Raw genomic sequence first — 18,947 nt, forward strand, 5'->3', positions numbered from 1 at the left:
CTGGAACTACAGGCACGCGCTACCACGCCCGGCTAATTTTTTGACTTATTGTAGAGATGAAGTCTCGCCAAGTTGCCCAAGCAGGTCTCGAACGCATGGGCTCAGGCAATCCACTTACCTCAGCCTCCCAAAGGTGCGGGATTACAGGCTGAGCCACCGAGCCCGGCTGAGCTGAGATTTTTAAACTAGGTGTGTGTGGGGAGATCACTGTGGGCAGAGGGAACCACATGTGTAAAGTATAAAGTACACAGTGCATGGAAACAGAAGAAGGTTAGACAGGCGATATCCTTTGTGATTCTTCAACCCTTAAACCAAGGATTCTGCCACTTTAGCGCTGTGCAACCTTGGGTAGGCTACTTAACTTCTCTGAGCGTCAGATATCTCATCTATAACATAAAGATTATGATCGTTTCTGCTTCATAGGGTTGCTTTGAGGGTCAGGCAAGTAAAGCACTTAGTATAATGCTTTGCACAAACTAAGCATTCAGTGACAACAAGGTGTGATTATTAGTGAAGTAGGCATTAAGGGGTGGTAAAAATAGATGCCTTCAAAATCCCAATGTCACATAAAGATGTGAAGATTAGTTGTACATTACTCTCTGAGCCCATGTTTTCCAAAGTATCACTTCTCGGATGTTAATGTCATACAAATCATCTGACGATCTTGTTAAAGATCTAAATTTTGATTCTGGGTGGAGCCTAAGATTCTGGTTTTCTAACAAGTTTCCAGACGATGTAGATGTTGCAAGGATGTTGAGAAGCAGACCTCTATGATGTGTGAATAGTTAGAACAGGAAGAAAAGCACTCCTTGAGCAAATAAATTTAGGAAATCATGCACTAAACAAAATTCAACATATTTCTTGAGAATTTCTCAGGTTCTTTAATATGCTAATGAGCACGCTGACATTCTTTTTTTCTTTTTTTTTCTTTTTCTTTTTTTTTTTAGTTAGAGTCTCACTCTGTCGCCCAGACTGGAGTGCAGTGGCCGCTTCCGGCCACCGCAGCCTCGACCCACTGGGCTCCTGTGATCCTTCTGCCTCAGCCTTCCAAGTAGCCGGAATTACAGGCATGCGCTACCATGCCCAGCTGATTTTTTGATTTATTGTAGAGATGAGGTCTTGCTGCCCAGGCGGGTCTCGAACCCGTGGGCTCAGGCAATCCACTCACCTCAGCCTCCCAAAAGCGCGGGATTACAGGCTGAGCCACCGAGCCCGGCTGCACACTGACATTCTAAGAGGGATGTATAGTGTGCATCATTTAAAATTTTTTTTTTATTTTAAATATGTGAGGTACAATTCAGAGTTAGGTATACAAATGTTCATTATGCAGGTAGCCATGTTGATAAGGTGTGCTCCACCCTTCCCTTGGCAGTTTCCCACTACTGCCAACCCCTTTCTTATGGTATTATGATAGTTGTTCAAGGTCCACTTATGAGTGAGAACATGTGATACTTGGTTCTTTGTTTTCTGTGATAGATCACTCAGTATTATAGCCTCTAAGTCCATCCAAGTAGCTGCGGAGTTCAAAATTTTGTCCTTCTTTATGGCTGCAAATATTCCATCATGTATATATACCACATTTTCAAAATCCAGTCTTTTTTCAATGGGCAGCATGGTTGGTTCCATGTTTTTGCTATTGCAAATAATGGTGAATTTTAATATCTAGTTAAGAATGTGTTCAGCTGCAAGGTATAAGTCACCTGATTATGGAAGTCCAAACAAATAGAGATTTATTCATCTCACATAACCAAAACTCAGAAAGTAGGCGGGTGCTAGCTGGGGTACAGTGCTCTGCAGTGTCTCTGCAATTCACTTCACTCTTCCTTCAGAATCACAAGTTGTCTACTGAGACCTCGTTAAATGTAATAACGAAGGTGAAGGGTCAGTAGGCTTCCATTAATACTTTATTGGCCAGAACTGTGTCATATGTTCACTCCATCTGGAAGTAAGATCAGGAAAGAGAAGATTTAATTTTATGATCTCTGTACAATGTGTAGGCAAGGGAGAAGTGTTTTCCATGACTCCTGATGGTCTGTTTTTAAACGTAGTTTTATGGGAACAGTGTTCCACAGAGCACGCTTTGGGAAACTAGAAATAATAGAGCATAAGTGGCAATTCTGTTTTGGGGGGGCAATTTTAAATATACGTGTTGCTTGCTCAAGTAGTAGCAATCTGAAGAACTCACAAATTATGAGATCAAAAGCAGAAAAGCTTTTAAAGGAGAAAAAAATGATTCCATAGAGAAGTGGGAGGGAAGCTAAACAAGAATGGTGCTACGTAAACCTCAGGATAATCGTTTTTCAATGCAGAAGGAATGGTTTTTGTTTTGTTGTTGTTGTTGTTGTTTTGAGTTGGAGTCTCACTCCGTCACCCAGGCTGGAGTGCAGTGGTACGCTCATGGCCACCCCAGTGTCAACCTGCTAGGGTCCGGAGATCCTTCCGCCTCAGCCTTCCAAGTAGCCGTAACTACAGGCGTGTGATACCATGCCCTGCTAAGTTTTTGATTTATTATAGAGATAAGGTCTCACCAAGTTGCCCAGGCTGTTCTCGAACACAGGGGCTCAGGCAATCCTCTCGCCTCGGCCTCCCAAAGTGCTGGGATTACAGGCTTGAGCCACCGCTTCCGACCAGGAATGATTTTTAAAAAACTAAAATGCCATAAAAGGATGGAAAAGTTCTAATGACAGATCACTGGATTTCATGGTAATGTTATTTGTGTTCTTCAGTCCATTTCAGTGGAATGGTAAGAAGCGAGAGGCCAGCAAAAAAAACAGCATTTAGAAGAGACAGGTCATTTGAGTTTGGATATAAAAGAGAGAAATTGGACTGGCTTTATCAGAAACCAACATACAGGAAGATCCCACTCGAAGATAAATTTCTCCATTCGAAAATTATTTCTTAGGTTTTATTATTTTTTGAAATGAAAAATGCTTTTAATTTGTATTAGCAGATTATATTTTAGAATCAACAAACTCATGAGTGCTTTAAGTGCTTTTCCCCCCAAAAGAATAAAGTATGGAGAAAATACAAGAAGACAGGTCACATCAACAGAGAATCCACTGGATTACAACTCCTTCTGTTAGAGGCTGCACCCATCTTATTCGCAGTTTTTGTTTGTTTGTTTGGTTTTTTTTGAGTTGAGCCCGGCTTATTCGCAGTTTTTATCTCCAGCTCTCCACAGTCTGGCACATGACAGAATCTGAAATGTTTGTTGACTGACTGATTGAAGAAATAAATGAAGAAAGGAACAATCTAAAAAATGTGAAGTATGCAGTCCTAGAAGTGCCATTCCATCTGATATTGCAGGGTTCATGGTCACTGGTTATATCTTTGAGAGTCAAAACTTTGGATTCTATAAAATAGGGGTCCAAACATAGTATCAAACTTAAGCTCCCATTTACTTATTTTGTTCTGTCCCCCCACCATTGATGGTAAAGAATTTACACTTTAAAATGTTAGGTAGCCGGGCTCGGTGGCTCAGCCTGTAATCCCGCGCCTGGGGAGGCTGAGGTGAGTGGATTGCCTGAGCCTGCGGGTTCGAGACCCGCCTGGGCAAGTGAGACCTCATCTCTACAATAAATTTAAAAAAAAAAAAAAATTAGCCGGGTGTGGTAGCGCACGCCTATAGTTCCAGCTACTTGGAAGGCTGAGACGGAAGGATCGCCGGCGCCCAGCAGGTCGAGGCTGCGGTGGCTGGGAGCGGCCACTGCACTCTAGTCTGGGCGACGGAGTGAGACTCCAACTCAAAAAAATATATATGTTAGGTAATCCTATGCTTATGGTGAAGATTTTGTTAGTGCTGTATCAAGATTATGAACAGTAAATTATGCCTTCATTTATGTTTTTTTAAATAAAGAGATATATAGCTTGTATACATGTGAAAAAAGTTAGCTCATATATGTGTCACCTCCTGGGAGTTGGCTTGGAGAGGAAGTGAAAAGAAATTCTTTTTCTGTTTCATACCTTTTTGTGTTGTGAAAATCTATATCACGTGCAGATAGTACCTATTTAATGATAATACTTTTTAAATAAGCTAAGTGAAAAAAACAGCTGCTGTTCCTAAGGAAACAAGGAAAATGAATTTAAGGATATACTGTGATGCACACTCTATGTAGATTTGGCAACTTAGTTTCAAAAAGAAAAACTCTGAAACTAAACTATTAATCTGTGCTACCAGTCACATGTGGTTGCTGAACACTTGAAATAAGGTGGGTCCTTATTTAGATTTGCTGTAAGTATAAAATACATAATGGATTTTGAAGATTTAGTACAAAAATATAGAAAATACCTCTAAAAATAAGAGTAATTTTTATATTGACTACATTGCTAAAATAATACTTTGGATGTATAAGCTTAATAAAATATATTATTAAAATTAATTAGGCACATTTCTTTTTACTTCAAAATTTCTTCCTCTGGAGTATCATCCTCTTTTAAAAATTTTTATTTTAAAGATGTAGGGTACAAATCAGGATTAGGTACATAAATGGTCTATGTGCAGGTGAAGTTTGGACCTCCCATTGGTCCCTACTTCACCTTGTTTAGGATCACCTTTAGTGATGTTATGCACCCCACCCCCATCCTGCTACTGCCAATTCCTTTCTTGTAGTTTATGGTAAATGTTCAGGATCCACTTACAAGTGAGAACATGTGGTACTCAGTTCTTTGTTTCTGTAATAGATCATTGAGTATGATAAACTCTAAATCCATCCAAGTTACTGCAAAGTCCATACTTTTGTCCTTCTTTACGGCTGCATAATATTCCATTGTGCGTATGTACCACATTTTTTTTAATCTAGTCCATTTTCAGTGGGCAACACGATTGGTTCCATATTTTTACGATGTGAATAGTGCTGCAATAGACATGTGTGCACAGGTATCTTTTTTTGAGAATGATTTGTGTTCCTCCAGGTATATCCCCAGAAGGAGGGGATTGCAGGGTCATATGGAAGGTCAATTTTTATATCTTTTAGAAATCACCACACTATTTTCCACAGAGGTTGTACTAATTTACACTTCCACCAACAGTGTAGAAGCATTCCCTTTTCTCTGCACCTCTCCAGCATCTGTTGTTTACTAATTTATTAATGATGGCCATTCTTACTGGAATTAGGTGGTATCTCTGTGTGGTTTTGATTTGCATTTCTTTGATGATTAGTGAGGCTGGGCATTTTTTTCATGTATCTGTTGGCTGGTCGTATGTCTTCTTTTGAGAAGTGTCTATTCATGACTTTTGCCCACTTTTTTTATAGGGCTTTTGCCCACTTTTTTGTTTTTTTTGTTTTCCTTTTGGCACATTTGAGTTCCTTGTAGATCGTAGATGTTAGGCCTTTGTCAGATAAACAGTTGGCAAATATTTATTCCCATTCTGTGGGCTATCTTCCTTCTCTCTTAATGATTTATTTTGCTCTAAATGAATAAAAGACCTAAATGTAAAATCTCAAACTTTGTAAGATTCTTAGAAAAAGCAGGAGACACTCTTATAGACATTGGAATAGGCAACCAATTCCTGACCAGAACCCCAAAAGCCCATGACATAAGAGATAAGATAGACAAGTGGGGCCTCATCAAATTGAAAAGTTCTTGCAAAGCAAAAGAAACAATATTTTTACTTTTTAATGTCATTATTAAAATTACATATATGGCTCTCCTTGGCAATTTGTATTATATTTTTATTTGGACAGCAATGTCAAATAATTTTATTCAACATATATCCTGTGTGCCTACAATCTGCATAGAGAGTATATGTCTATTTGGGTATGACTGCTGAGTGAATTAATGTTTTAAAAAACTAGACATATACTTTTTCTCTCTTTTTAAAAAACATATTTAGTCTGATGTTTTAAAAAATTATTTATCAAACACTATCGTATACTAGCAGAGTACTAAGTGTTGCAAATGCAGCATGCATAAACATGGTTTGCCTTTGAGGAACTCACACCCCTTAGGGAAGATGTTTCCTTTTATAAAACACAATTAATTTACACAACAATTCTGAGGCTTTTATAAGCCCAAGATGTCACTTCAAAAAAGGACTACTATTCTAAAATCTTGTGAAAATAAGTTTATCCAGTTTATTTTTTTAAGACTAAATATTTTTTCATTCATTCTCTTCTAAGAGATTCAAAAGAGATTTCTGAATTGTTCCGTATGTAAACGTTGACACATATATTCCATCTTGGTTTTGAGAAGACCTATTGGCTGTGATCTAGTGAGATTACAGGTTTCTTCTGGTTGTGCTTGCCTGGCTTATCCATATTCATTTCTTTTTATTGTAGGTATAAAAACAATTGGGAAGAGTCCTGTATTGGGTGTGCATTGTGCCACAAGACCTTGTTATTTGTTCAGACATTACAGTATGTCACAATCATCAAACTTTGTAGAAGGAATTGATACAACAGAAATTTAAAAAACTGATATGAAAAAATAATTTTAGGTGAAGCTTCAATTACTGTTTATCCAGGTACTAAGCCCTAGAGACTATCACAGCATTAAACATTATAATTGTTCTTATTATTACATTAAGCTTTTTTATTGTTGCTTTAAAAAAAATAGAATAGATGGTCTAACTCTGATACTATTAAAAGATTCTTAGGTGCTGAAGGTCAGAATTCATAGCCCAATAAGTGACTATAAAACTTAGCTTCCTCGTCTGTCAAGTGTGAACATTAAAACTGGCTTGAGAAAATTGTTATGGGAATTAAATTGAATGAAATACAGTGAAAAGACACTATCTCACTGTGTCTGACAATGTAATAGATCGTATTGAATCTGACTAGAGAGAGAAAAATAAAATTATAAACACTAAGGTATATATATATAGTTTTTATTATAAAGATGTGGGGTACAATTCAGGGTTAGGTATATAAACACTGATCATGCAGGTATGCTTGTTGATGAGGTATGTCCCTCCCTCCCCTAGCAGTTTCCCTCAACTGCCAATCCCACCCCCGACAGTTTTCTACTACTGCCAATTGCTTTCTTATAGCATTATAATTGTTCAAGTTCTGCTTATGAGTGAGAACATATGGAACTCTGTTATTTGTTTCTGTGATAAATCACTGAGTATGATCGATTCCAAATCCATCCAAGTTGCTGCAAAGTCCATATATTTGTCCTTCCTTATGGCTGCATAATATTCCATTGTGTACATGTACCACATATTTTTTTGTCCAGTCCAGCTTCGATGGGCAACACGGTTGGTTCCATGTTTTTGCTATTGTGAATAGAGCTACAACAAACATATGTGTGCAGGTATCTTTTTTGTAGAATAATTTGGGTTCCTCTGGGTATATTCCCAATAGGGAATTGCTGAGTCATATGGAAGGTCAATTTCTAGTTCTTTCAGAAATTGCCACACTGTCTTCCAAAGAGGTTGTTTTTATGTGTTTTTGAGCCCAAATATTTATCTCACCATCTGTATTCAAAACTTTCAATATTAGTTGGGCCTGTAATCCCAGCACTTTGTGAGGCTGAGGTGGGAGGATCGTTTGAGTCCAGGAGTTTAAGGCCAGCCTAGGCAACATAGTGAGACTTTGTCTCTACAAAAAACCGGGCATGGTGGTGCATGACTGTAGTGTCAGCTATTTGGGAGGTTGAGGTAGGAGGATCACTTAAGCCCAGGAAGTTGAGTCTGTGGTGAGCAATAATTGTGCCACTGCACTCCTGCCTGGGTTACAGAGTGAGAACTCTACTATATATATAAAAGCAGTAGTTACTGTAGAATAAAATAGAAGTAATATGAACATCACATCAATTCTTATTTCAGTAAATGAGTCTTCCTGACTCCTGATACTTGGGAAATTGATTGGGTGTATGAGATACAACATGCTACATACAGTGACATGCAATTTGACTCTAGGAATTAAACAACAAAGTTTACTCTCTAGAGTTTTTTCATTTCTTGGAGAGTTTGCTAAGTCTAACTTAATTGCCTTTGTGATACTAGATGGCTGTTCTTTAATAATAATCTTTTAAAAACCACATAGTTTATTTGTCATCTGATAGTAAAGTAATCCCGTGGAACAATTTAAAATGCAGAGATGCTTAAGAGGGGACAAAGAGCACTATTCATCGTCCAAAGCTAACCCTTGTTGCCATTTTGGGATGATTGCTTGGTTTTGTTTTTCTCTTGCTCTGGTAACAATATTTGGGGAAATAACACTTAATGTAGAATTTCATTTTTCTTCCTTTACTTAACACAGTGTTAAGACAATCTGACTATATCCTCAAGGAATTAAAATGTCTTTCAATACACAATTTTGAAGTTTCTGTAAAGCATCATCATATGGTTATTACCATGATTTTGGACCATTCCAAAATCTTTTCATTATTTTTTAAATATTTACGCTATTTTTCAATTATTTGTTATAACAAATAATGCTGTAATGAACATATTCCTACACAAAGGTTTTGTTTGTTTTGCTTTTTGAATTATCTTCTAAGATAAACTTGTGGAAATAGAATTGCTGAATTCCTTTCCCAAAGGTTGTATCAATTTTACTTTTTTCAGTAGAATAAGAATTTAGGTCTTAGCACAGGAGAATCCTTTTAACCATGTTCAAAGGGTGGTGTTTTCTACTGGAAATTATTTTTTAAATTTTCCATTATTTTAAGCTTTATTCAACTATCACTCTAACGTACTTAATATTTTACTCCTTTGAATAACTCTAAGCAAATTGTTTTACCCTTTTGCGGAAACACGCCGCTAGTTTAATCATTTAACAAACACTGATTAAGTACTTACTGTGTGTCAGGTGCTATGTGAGTTCACAGCGATATAGTGATGAACATAGAGTTCTTTCCCTCAAAAACTGGTGGTTCTAGCTGGGGAGAAAGGCAGTTACCTTGCAACAGATGATTAATGAGATAATTTTGGGTTTAAGGTTAGAGTCAGACCGTTTGGGGCTTACCTGTTGTCTTTGCCACTTTTTAGGTGGCAAATTACATCTCTGTGTTGAGTGTTCTCATCTCTGGAATATGAATAATATTATAACAATCCCATGGTAGTATTGTGAGGATTAAATGAGATAATATCATGTTTGGCACATAAGTGCTCCAGAAATATTTGCTGTAAAGATGGTGGTGGTGGTAATGGAGAAGATGATAAAGGAATGTGGAAATGGTGAATTGGAGTATTGTTTGACCTGCACCCAGAGCTGAAGGTGTGATAGAGAGGACATGGTTAGAGAAAGTTTTTCAGGGAGACAGCATAGAAAATGAATTATGAGTCTGGGTGAGCTACATTTTCTATAGAGCTCAGCAGGGCAAGTTTTTAAATGTTACTGGCATTAAAAAAACTAAAAAAATTAGATGTTTAAACCTGGTTTAGAGATAATTTGGTCCAATGGTCTCTAAACTGGACTCAGAGAACCTAAGGTTTTGACAATATTCCTCAGGGTTGTTACAGGGAATAGGCAAATCTTCCCATTTTTTCCTTTCATTCAGCACAGTTCAGTTTTCTTTTAATCTATTTTATATATTTTGTTCCACATAACAGCTTACAATGTGTTTGGGGGAAAAAACACCAAAAACTTTTTTTTTTTATCTCTAAAAGATTAAAAGGGCCAGGTACCGTGGCTTACGCCTGTAATCCCAACACCTTAGGAGGCAGAGGCGAAAGGATTGCCTGAGCTCCAGCCTGGGCAATTTGATGAGACTTTGTCTCTAAAAAAAAAAAAAAAAAAAATTGGCCGGGCATGGTGGCGTGCACCTGTAGTTCTAGCTATTTGGAAGACTGAGGTGGAAGGATTGCCTGAGCCGAGGAGGTTGAGATTGTGGGGGCCGTGAGCATGACACTGCACTCCAGCCTGAGTGACAGAACGAGACTCTAACAAACACACACACACACACACACACACACACACACACACACACACACACTCGAGATTAAAAGATGTAGATTTCTTCATTTTATAGATCAAAAAGAGTCTGCATTTTTTTAAAAATATTTTTATTTTATTTAATTAATTAATTAATTTTTTGAGTTGGAGTCTCACTCTGTCGCCCAGACTGGAGGGCAGGGGCCGCTCCCGGCCACCGCAGCCTCGACCTGCTGGGCTCTGGCGATCCTTCCGCCTCAGCCTTCCAAGTAGCCGGAATTACAGGCGTGCGCTACCACGCCCGGCTGATTTTTTTATTTATTGTAGAGATGAGGTCTCGCTGCCCAGGCGGGTCTTGAACCCTCGGGCTCAGGCAATTCACTCACCTCAGCCTCCCAAAGGCGCGGGATTACAGGCTGAGCCACCGAGCCTGGCAATATTTTTATTTTAAAGATGTGGAATACAATTCAGGGTTAAGTATACAAATGTTCATTATGCAGCTACCCTTGTTGATGAGATGTGCCCACCCCCCTCCCCCAGCAGAATTCCTCTCTTGCCAAACTTCCCACCTCCCCCCTGGGCAATTTCCCACTACTAAAATGTCTGCATTTTTGAGATGATAGGTATTTCTGGGGATGAACTTTCTTACTCTTTTAACTCAGATCGATTAACAAGCATTGTAAACCCAAGACTCTGCCCTGTGTTCAAATGAATGTCAGCATGTCATTTAGAACACTGCCTTAAAAAGCACATACACTCGGCCAGGCGTGGTGGCTCAAACCTGTAACCCCAGCACTTTGTGGGGGCGAGGTGAGAGGATTGCCCGAGCCAGCATGTTTGAGACCAGCCTGGGCAACATGGTGAGACCTCAGTCTCTATAATAAATCAAAAAATTAGCCGGGTGTGTTAGCGGGTGCCCGTAGTTCTGGCTACTTGGAAGGCTGAGGCAGATGGATCACCTGAGCCCATCAGGCGGAGGCTGCAAAAAAGCACATACACTCAATAAAAACTATGCTTCATGGTGGGCAAGCCCAAGAGAAGCTTCAACCTTGTCAAGAGGGTAGATAAAAGGGAATTTAGTATTCAGGCATAACAAGCTGACTGAGTCTCAGGGAGAAAATGACACAGGGTATTGTCTCCTTAACTCCTGGGGTGTTGGCACCATTTGCAGTTTCTAGGCCTTTCTAATTATAGATGTTCTGTATAACATTGTTTCCACCTGCATCTATAAGAATAACAATATTCAGCACTTAACATTATCAAAGACCTTTCCAGCTTGAACTAATTAATTCATACAATTCCAACCATCTGGGACAGATAGTATTATTATCCAGGTTTTCTAGACACAGAAAACTTCAAAAGAGGTTTCTCCAAGGTCATACAGTAATTGGAATGAGGCCAGGAGTATATCTTAGAAGAACAAGATTTTTAAGTTCATTCAAAGATGACAGCCTTACAAAGACTGTCTAGATTTGGGGATAATTTGATTTTTTTTTTTTCCTCCAGGGTGCCAAACAGATGCCCTTTTGTTGGATACTAGCACACTGTTTTGTTTCTGTTGTGGCTTCTTTCCCAGAAAGAATGATTATACCCTCAGGAATTATCATGCACGTCATAATTCCTTGGAATACCTGGTAATTTTGGAGCTCTTAGAGGTGGCTAACATATGCCAGCTGTTTCATCTTTTTTACTCTTCTCCTTTATAATACCTACAGTATCACTTTTCTGTTGAGTGATATTAGAACATAGAGCTCTTGAATTGTAAAATGAAACCTTAGAAAACTCAGCTAGTTATAAAGCCTTCTCTGTCCTTTTCTGGCAACCAACTAATTGAAATTCTTAGGAATCACATACGCCTCAAAGAAAGTCCTTTCTAGATAATACTAGCCTTTTAGTTACTAGTTTAAAGAAAAAAGATTAAAAATAGCCCATACTTCCCTAGTACAAAAAAGTTAAATTTGAAGCAATAAGTGGCTCACAGATGGAAAATCACCATTCTCTTTCAACTTACGTTCTATACTACTAGTTGTGGTTTAAAAGAATCTTATGTCTTTACACATTTACTCATGTGGAGCAAGCAGGAAATAATATAGTTTTTTTTTTTTTTTTTTACTAATGTCTTTCTGAAAGAGTCAAAAGCTTATAGACTTTTATATAGGCTATAATTAAAGCAATGTCAAATTACAACAAAACTTTAACAAGAGTTCCATGTTGACTCAGACCAGAAGGACCAGGAAAAAGAAAATTCTGAAAGCTTTCAGAATGTAACAAATTTGGTGACTATTAATAAGAACTTCTTCTAAATATGAATCCTTTGAGATCCAGGCTCAAAGAACATCTATATATTGTTTGTATGTGAGTCACCATTTCAGAGGAAGTAGGAGTTTGGACTATGTGTTTTACTCTCAAGACTATTTTTAATATCAAGTTTTAGGCCTAGGCCACTACAATTTTAACAAGTTCCATAAATAAATCTCATCCACCCCAAAGTTTCAGGATCCGCTGCGTCATTCCTCAACATTTTTTTCATTGAGTAAAGCTGAGCAGTTTTGATATCTTAATTTCAGTTCAAAGACAATCTTCTGGAACAAACCTAAAAGTGATCAAAGTTTACATGAAAAGTTTGGATTTATATTCTCATTCAGTTTTCCGAAACAGCAAGAAAACAGCAATTCAATGATTACTGGATGCAGATGGCTATCAGGTGAGCTTCCTAAATTCCTCAGCCACCTGAAGAGTATCAGTTACCCGGCACCAAGATGCTCAGACAGCTGGTAAGTTCCACACTTTCATTCCTCCAGTCAGCAAGCCTGGGTTGGACTACTTGCCAAGGGGGCATGAATGCCAGCTGCCTCATAATATAATTAAAAATGAAACCCTGGAGCACGTTGATCACTTTACCTTTTTTCATAGGAAAATACTCACCAAAGCTCAAGTTAGGGTGACATCGCTTCTCTTTATGGCATCTTCACCATCATCCAAAACTTCCTGAAAGAATCTATTTAGAAACTAAAACTTTTCCATGCTGGTCTCAGGCCCAGAGCAAAAAGAAGAAGAAGAAAAAAAAAGAAGTTTTAAAATAAATTGTGAGGCAGTCTATTTGACCACTTTTGTTACTCCTTTTTTCCTATATTCATAAATAAAACCTGCCAAAACAAAGAATCTTCAATACCAAGATGAAACAAGCTTTTCATTAAGAATACTTTCTGAGGCAGAGAGTATTTTGACATATAAATATTTAAAAATAAATATTTGTATATTTTACCGGGAAAAATATTTTGTTCAAATTGCCCAAAGTAACAAAAACAAACGTAAGAAGTCTTCCTCTGTGTTAGGAAGGGATTTTTATGAAGTGGTTGATCCAAAAAATCCTAGCAGGCGTGAAAGATGAAGACTTGTTAGTTTTTTTCAGCGTTGATGTTTATGAGTTTGGCAAGAAAGGGGAATGCCCAACCTGAGGCTCTGTTTTGTCACCTTGGTAAGATGGTGGCCATTGTTTGCAGAGTCAGCTGCAGTTATGCTTCTTACCCTGTCTGCACAATATGGGACTCAGTGACTGCCTCTGTCTACTCACTGACTGCATCTTTGTGGGTGCTCCTGCTGTTCATAGTGTGTCTTTGATTTCTCTGCAACACTATAATTCCAAAGGATGCTACCTATAGACAACTTTCCTTACAGATCAAATCCCAGATAAATCTAAGCTTCTTCCTCTCCTTCTTTTAGCCCTGCCTCCCTAAGATGCTGGCACAGTAGACTGGGACTCCCTTAACCTTGGCCTGGGGCCTTCATGTCCCACCTGTACTTGACATTCTCCACATCAGGCTGCCCGGGCTCTTTTTGTTTGAGTTGGAGTCTCACTCTGTCACCCAGACTGGAGTGCAGTGGCTGCTCCCGGCCAACGCAGCCTTGACCCACTGGGCTCCGGGGATCCTTCCGCCTCAGCCTTCCCAGTAGCAGGAATTACAGCATGCGCTACCACACCCAGTTGATTTTTTGATTTATTGTAGAGATGAGGTCTTGCTGCCCAGGCGGGTCTCGAACCCGCGGGCTCAGGCAATCCACTCACCTCAGCCTCCCAAAGACGCGGGATTACAGGCTGAGCCACTGGCTTGCCCAGGCTCTTTATGTGGGCTTGGGGCCAAGTTCAGTCCCTGCCGGCCCTCTCCCTGAGAATTGATTGTCTGGGACAGTCCCTCAGGTACATTTTCTCTTGTACGTTTTCAGGCATTGATTCACCAATGCCTCCAAGGTCTAGAATGTCTTCCCTTCCTTCTCAGGTAGTGGACGTGCCCTTTCGTGATAAAGAAACAGCATTATTTATTTTTGATCTAACTTTACTGATGGGAATTATTGGACCGAAAGCAGGACTGTAACTGAGTGCACCTTGCAAATCATACCAAAGACATGGATGCTTATTATTCAATGTGCTTCACATCACCTAGTGCACTCAGGACCTCCTTGTCAGGAGAACTTTTGCAACATTTTCTATTCATCATCATTTGGAAGTATTAGTATCAAAGCTGAGGTGGAAATCAGACATTAAGTTTGCAAAATTCAGTGGATTTAAGGTCTTGTGTGGTCTGCTCTTCTGTATTCAATATCAGATGTACTAATCAAAGCCCACTTGAGAAAAGATATGTAACAGATATAAAACACAGACAACATAAGCAGGATCATAATCTTCTAGGCCCCTAGTGTTCAGGTTAAAATCAGACTCGTTGCAAGCTCCTGAAACGCATGCTTGTGCTCTAAATAAGTTCGCTTGTTCCAGGCTGTTGGATGACATGTTACTGCTAAGGCAGCAGAATTCACTGAAAGTTTCCAGTATCAGGTTTCCTTGGAACAGCCTTCGGTGTGGCTTCCGTCTTCTAAAGCTGATTGCTTTGCCATGGTGGGTGCTGACTTTGCACAATCTATCCATACTCTTGCATGCTGTTTCTGATGGTTGTATAGTTAGAGGTTTACCTCGAGCACACATTTGACTAAGCTATTTGGTTTAATAATCTCTTTTCCTAATGTTTGTTAGACATATATACCTTCAACTGGATGGCTTAGGTGTATAAGCAGGACTCTAGGAAAGGAGATGGGGTTATTAATCACTGTGGGCCTGTGATATAAAAATTTTCATATGACATTATGGTACAGTGATCTTTGTTAACTGGAGATACTTTAAAAAACATTATCAAATGTTGCAATAGGTTCAACATTTATTTGACAAAATGGGTTATTAGTTACTACAACAAAATGATGAAAAATTTACCAGTGCCGAGTTCATAGTCAAATGCAACAACACAATAAAATAATTAGAATAAAATGGAATGAAAATACAATAAAATATTTTAAATTGTGTGTCACTTTACAATAGGGGTACATTTTTACTGGTCATGGTGACTCATGTCTGTAATTCCAACATTTTGAGAGGCCAAGGCAGAAGGATCACTTGAATCCAGGTGTTCGAGACCAGCTTGGGGTCTACTGCAAGACCTCCATCTCTATAACAAATAAAAAAAACATTAGTGGGCATGGTGGCATGCACTAGTAGTCCCAGCTACCTGGGAGACTGAGGTTGGAAGATGACCTAAGCACAGAAGTTTAAGGTCACCGTGAACTAGGATGGTGCCTTCCAGTCTGGGCGACAAAGGGAGACAAAAAACGAAACAACCACAAAAAAAATAACCAATGAGGATATGTTCTGAGAAAAGTATGATTAGGTGATTTTACTGTTGTGCAATCACCGCAGAGTATACTTACACAAAGCTAGATGGTACAGCTTACTACACACCTAGGCTGTATGGTATAATCTATTGCTCCTACTCTGCAAGCCTGTACACATGTTACTGTACTAAATACTGTAGGCAGTGGTATCACAATGGTAAATATTTGTGTATCTAAACATAGAAAAGGTACAGTAAAAATATGGCATTATAACCTTATGGGACCATTGTCATATATGGGGTTTGTCATTGAACAAGATGTTAGGCAGTGCATTACTGTAGAATACCTTTGCATTTTGTCTTATAATAGCAGTCTGTACAAAATGTTATGTAAACACCCATGAACGAGTTGTTAATTACTTCTATCTCAGGGCAGGGAAAAAGTCTGTTGGGCAGAATTAATACAGTATTATTCACAAAGACGATGTTGCTCCCCAAAATAAGCTAATATGATCTTGGGATTTGCTAAGAGAAGTACAGTAAACATACATATTAACTACTTCGAATTTATCCAGCTCTATAGGGAGTATAAGTTTCAATTCGTGACCAAAATGAAAAGGATATTAATAAACCATAAGCTCATTCAGCACAGACCATCCGCATTGGAGAAGATGAGTGATATTTAACTCAACTGGAATATCCAGAGAGAACTCTAAGAGAAGCATGCTATCAGTCAGCAAATATCTGAAGGGTTTTTATGAAAAGATGTATAATATTTATTCCATAAGACTTCAAATTATGTGATGATGTAAGCTGCAAATATACTATTTTCGTCTAAAGTTAGAAATAACCTCAAAGAGTCTGAGTTATTTAAAAGATAAAATAAACTGCCTCTTGAGTTGGTAAGATTATTATGGCAGAGGTGACTTAACTGAGGCTGGACCTTTTGTAGAGAATATTGCAAATGCCCCTAAGCATCACCTGGGTGGTTAGATGAAGTGATATTTTGGTCTCTTCCAAACCTTAGATTTTATGATTTGGAGTTGTGGTTTTGATATTATACATTATTTCCAAAACATAGCAATTAAAGTAGATGGATGTTCTTTTCATTTGTTCCTTTGAATTGTCATATGACTAGTACATGACGATGTGGGTACTAAATGAATCACTAAGCAAGTGACAGTCTTCTCATACTGCACCAAGGTCTGCATAGTTGAGTAATGAAGGTCAGTAAGAATTTCCGCATCCTTTACCACCCAGAGGATCTTGGGGTTTAAAACATTTGATTAATATATTCCAAGAAATAAACAAAGTCAGTGTATTGATGTAGAGCGAAGTGACAAACTATGAGGCAAAAAATATGGGAAAGTCCCTCTGCAAGAACAGGACTAAAGACAGGAATAAAACACTTAATGTGTTTTCTGCGTGCCAGACACTGTTCTAGAAGTTCTATCTTGTCTTATTCATCAAACCTACCAACAGCCCTATGAGCTGGTTTTTATAATAATCATCTTCTTTTGATGACTGAAGAAACAGGCACAGAGAGGTTAAGTAATAATGCCTAAGATCTCAGAGCTGTTAGGCTAGGATTTGAATTCGGGCATCCTGGCCCTAAAGTCCACGCACTGAACACCTGCACACACTTAACAGAGCGTCTCTAAGCTGAGGAGAAGGAAATGGGCCATGGAGGAGAGAAGAAGGGCAAATATAAAGAAAATGACTAAGGAATAATGAGCTAGCAATTTCAATTATTTAAATTATATTTTTCAAAGAAAGGTAAATAACCACTCACGTGAATGCTTCCTGTAAAACTAGCAAACAAATGAAAAGACTTGCTTAGCACATTTCTAAATCTCTGCTAGAATCACTTTAACAAATTCACTTTGGAATATCCTTTATGCTTTCAGCATTCATGCCTCATGGATTTACCTTTGCAACCATCTGCAGGAACAAAGGGAAGAAACTCTCTCTTATTATCATTGCCTCTGTACAAAAGCCCAGAGTCATCTACCGCCATAACCCCCTGAAATGCCTGATCTTGGAAGCTAAATAGCATTGGACCTGGTTTGTACTTAAATGGAAAACTGCCTGGAAATCCAGACCCTTTAGGCTTTTTTAAAAAAAGTAAAGTGAAACCCAAACACAGTCATAGATGAATGAGGATTTGGGCATCCATAGACTCAGAGCAATTAGAAAATGTTATGTCCTACACATAACTGGTGGTGAGCAGTGAAGGAATATTTACGATCTCAACCTGATGTTTCACCATGTCAGCCCTAATATACACTTGATATGGTAGGTCAAGACAAAATAAGGACCACTTACTGGATTTTAGACACTTTTCTCTCCATAATATGGTATAGTCAGTGTTGAACAAGGGAAGAATTTGCAAGTATCCTTTACTATTCCTAATGTGCTCGCCTTGCAGAAACCTTAAGTCAAGCTGATATGCAGAAATTTCAGCTGGTTTTTTCTACCTATCCAGCAGGATGTACCCTTGAACTTGAAAGTAGAAGCTGACTGAATTCTACCTTTACCAGTTACATTTTATATTTTCCAGTTTAGTTTTACAAAATGCAGTAGGGTATACCAACAGATTGTTACTTTCATAGGGACATCACAAAAAAAATCTATTTAGGTATATGTCACCTTTCAAACAATTTCTAAAAGTTTGTTTTTTGGAATCCTGTGGACTGTACCCTCATCAGACCCTACCTAGAGCCAATGTAACAATAGACAAATATAAACCCAAAGTAGAATTCCAGGCACAGTGGCTCATACCTGTAATCTTAGCACTTTGGGAGGCCGAGACAGGCCGATTGCTTGGGCCCAAGTACGAGACCAGCCTGGACAACATAGCAAAAACTTATCTCTACAAAAAATTAAAAACTCAGCTAGTTGTGGTGACACACGCCTGTAGTCCCAGCTACTCAGGCTGCTGAGGCAGAAGGATGACCTGAGCCCAGGAGGTTGGGGCTGCCATGAGCTGTAGTCATGGTGATCAAGCTACCACACTTCAGCCTGGGTGGCAGAGTGAGACCTCAACTCAAAAAAAAAAAAAAAAGGTAAAATTCCAATCGTTGCCTGCTAATTCAAGTCCAAATGCTCAATCTGCATTATATGACTAATGGAGGGGGCTGAGGGATAAGAAGGTGGAGAACTGGCCCCAAAGGGAAGTCTGATAAATATCTAAAGCCATCTGCAGGCCCTAAGCATGTGTCATTTATTTAAACAACTTGTATTTTAGAATGTGGAAAGCCATAAAATCTGACAGAAAACCTCTAATAAGGATCAAAGCCAAGGATTTGTGGTCAGTAGGGGCGCTGAGGGGGAGAAGCAAGGGGAGAATGATTCCACTCCCTCTTCTTCCAGCTTCTGACTCACAAACTTAAAGCAATCAGAGGCAAGCATTTCTCAACAGAAAGCACAATCACTGTACAAAAGTTATTCAATATTCTCCTGCAGGTGTCCC

Source organism: Carlito syrichta, unplaced genomic scaffold, assembly GCF_000164805.1.
Source record: "Carlito syrichta isolate Samal-C Ts95f unplaced genomic scaffold, Tarsius_syrichta-2.0.1 Scaffold304757, whole genome shotgun sequence".
In the NCBI taxonomy this organism is placed as follows: Eukaryota; Metazoa; Chordata; class Mammalia; order Primates; family Tarsiidae; genus Carlito; species Carlito syrichta.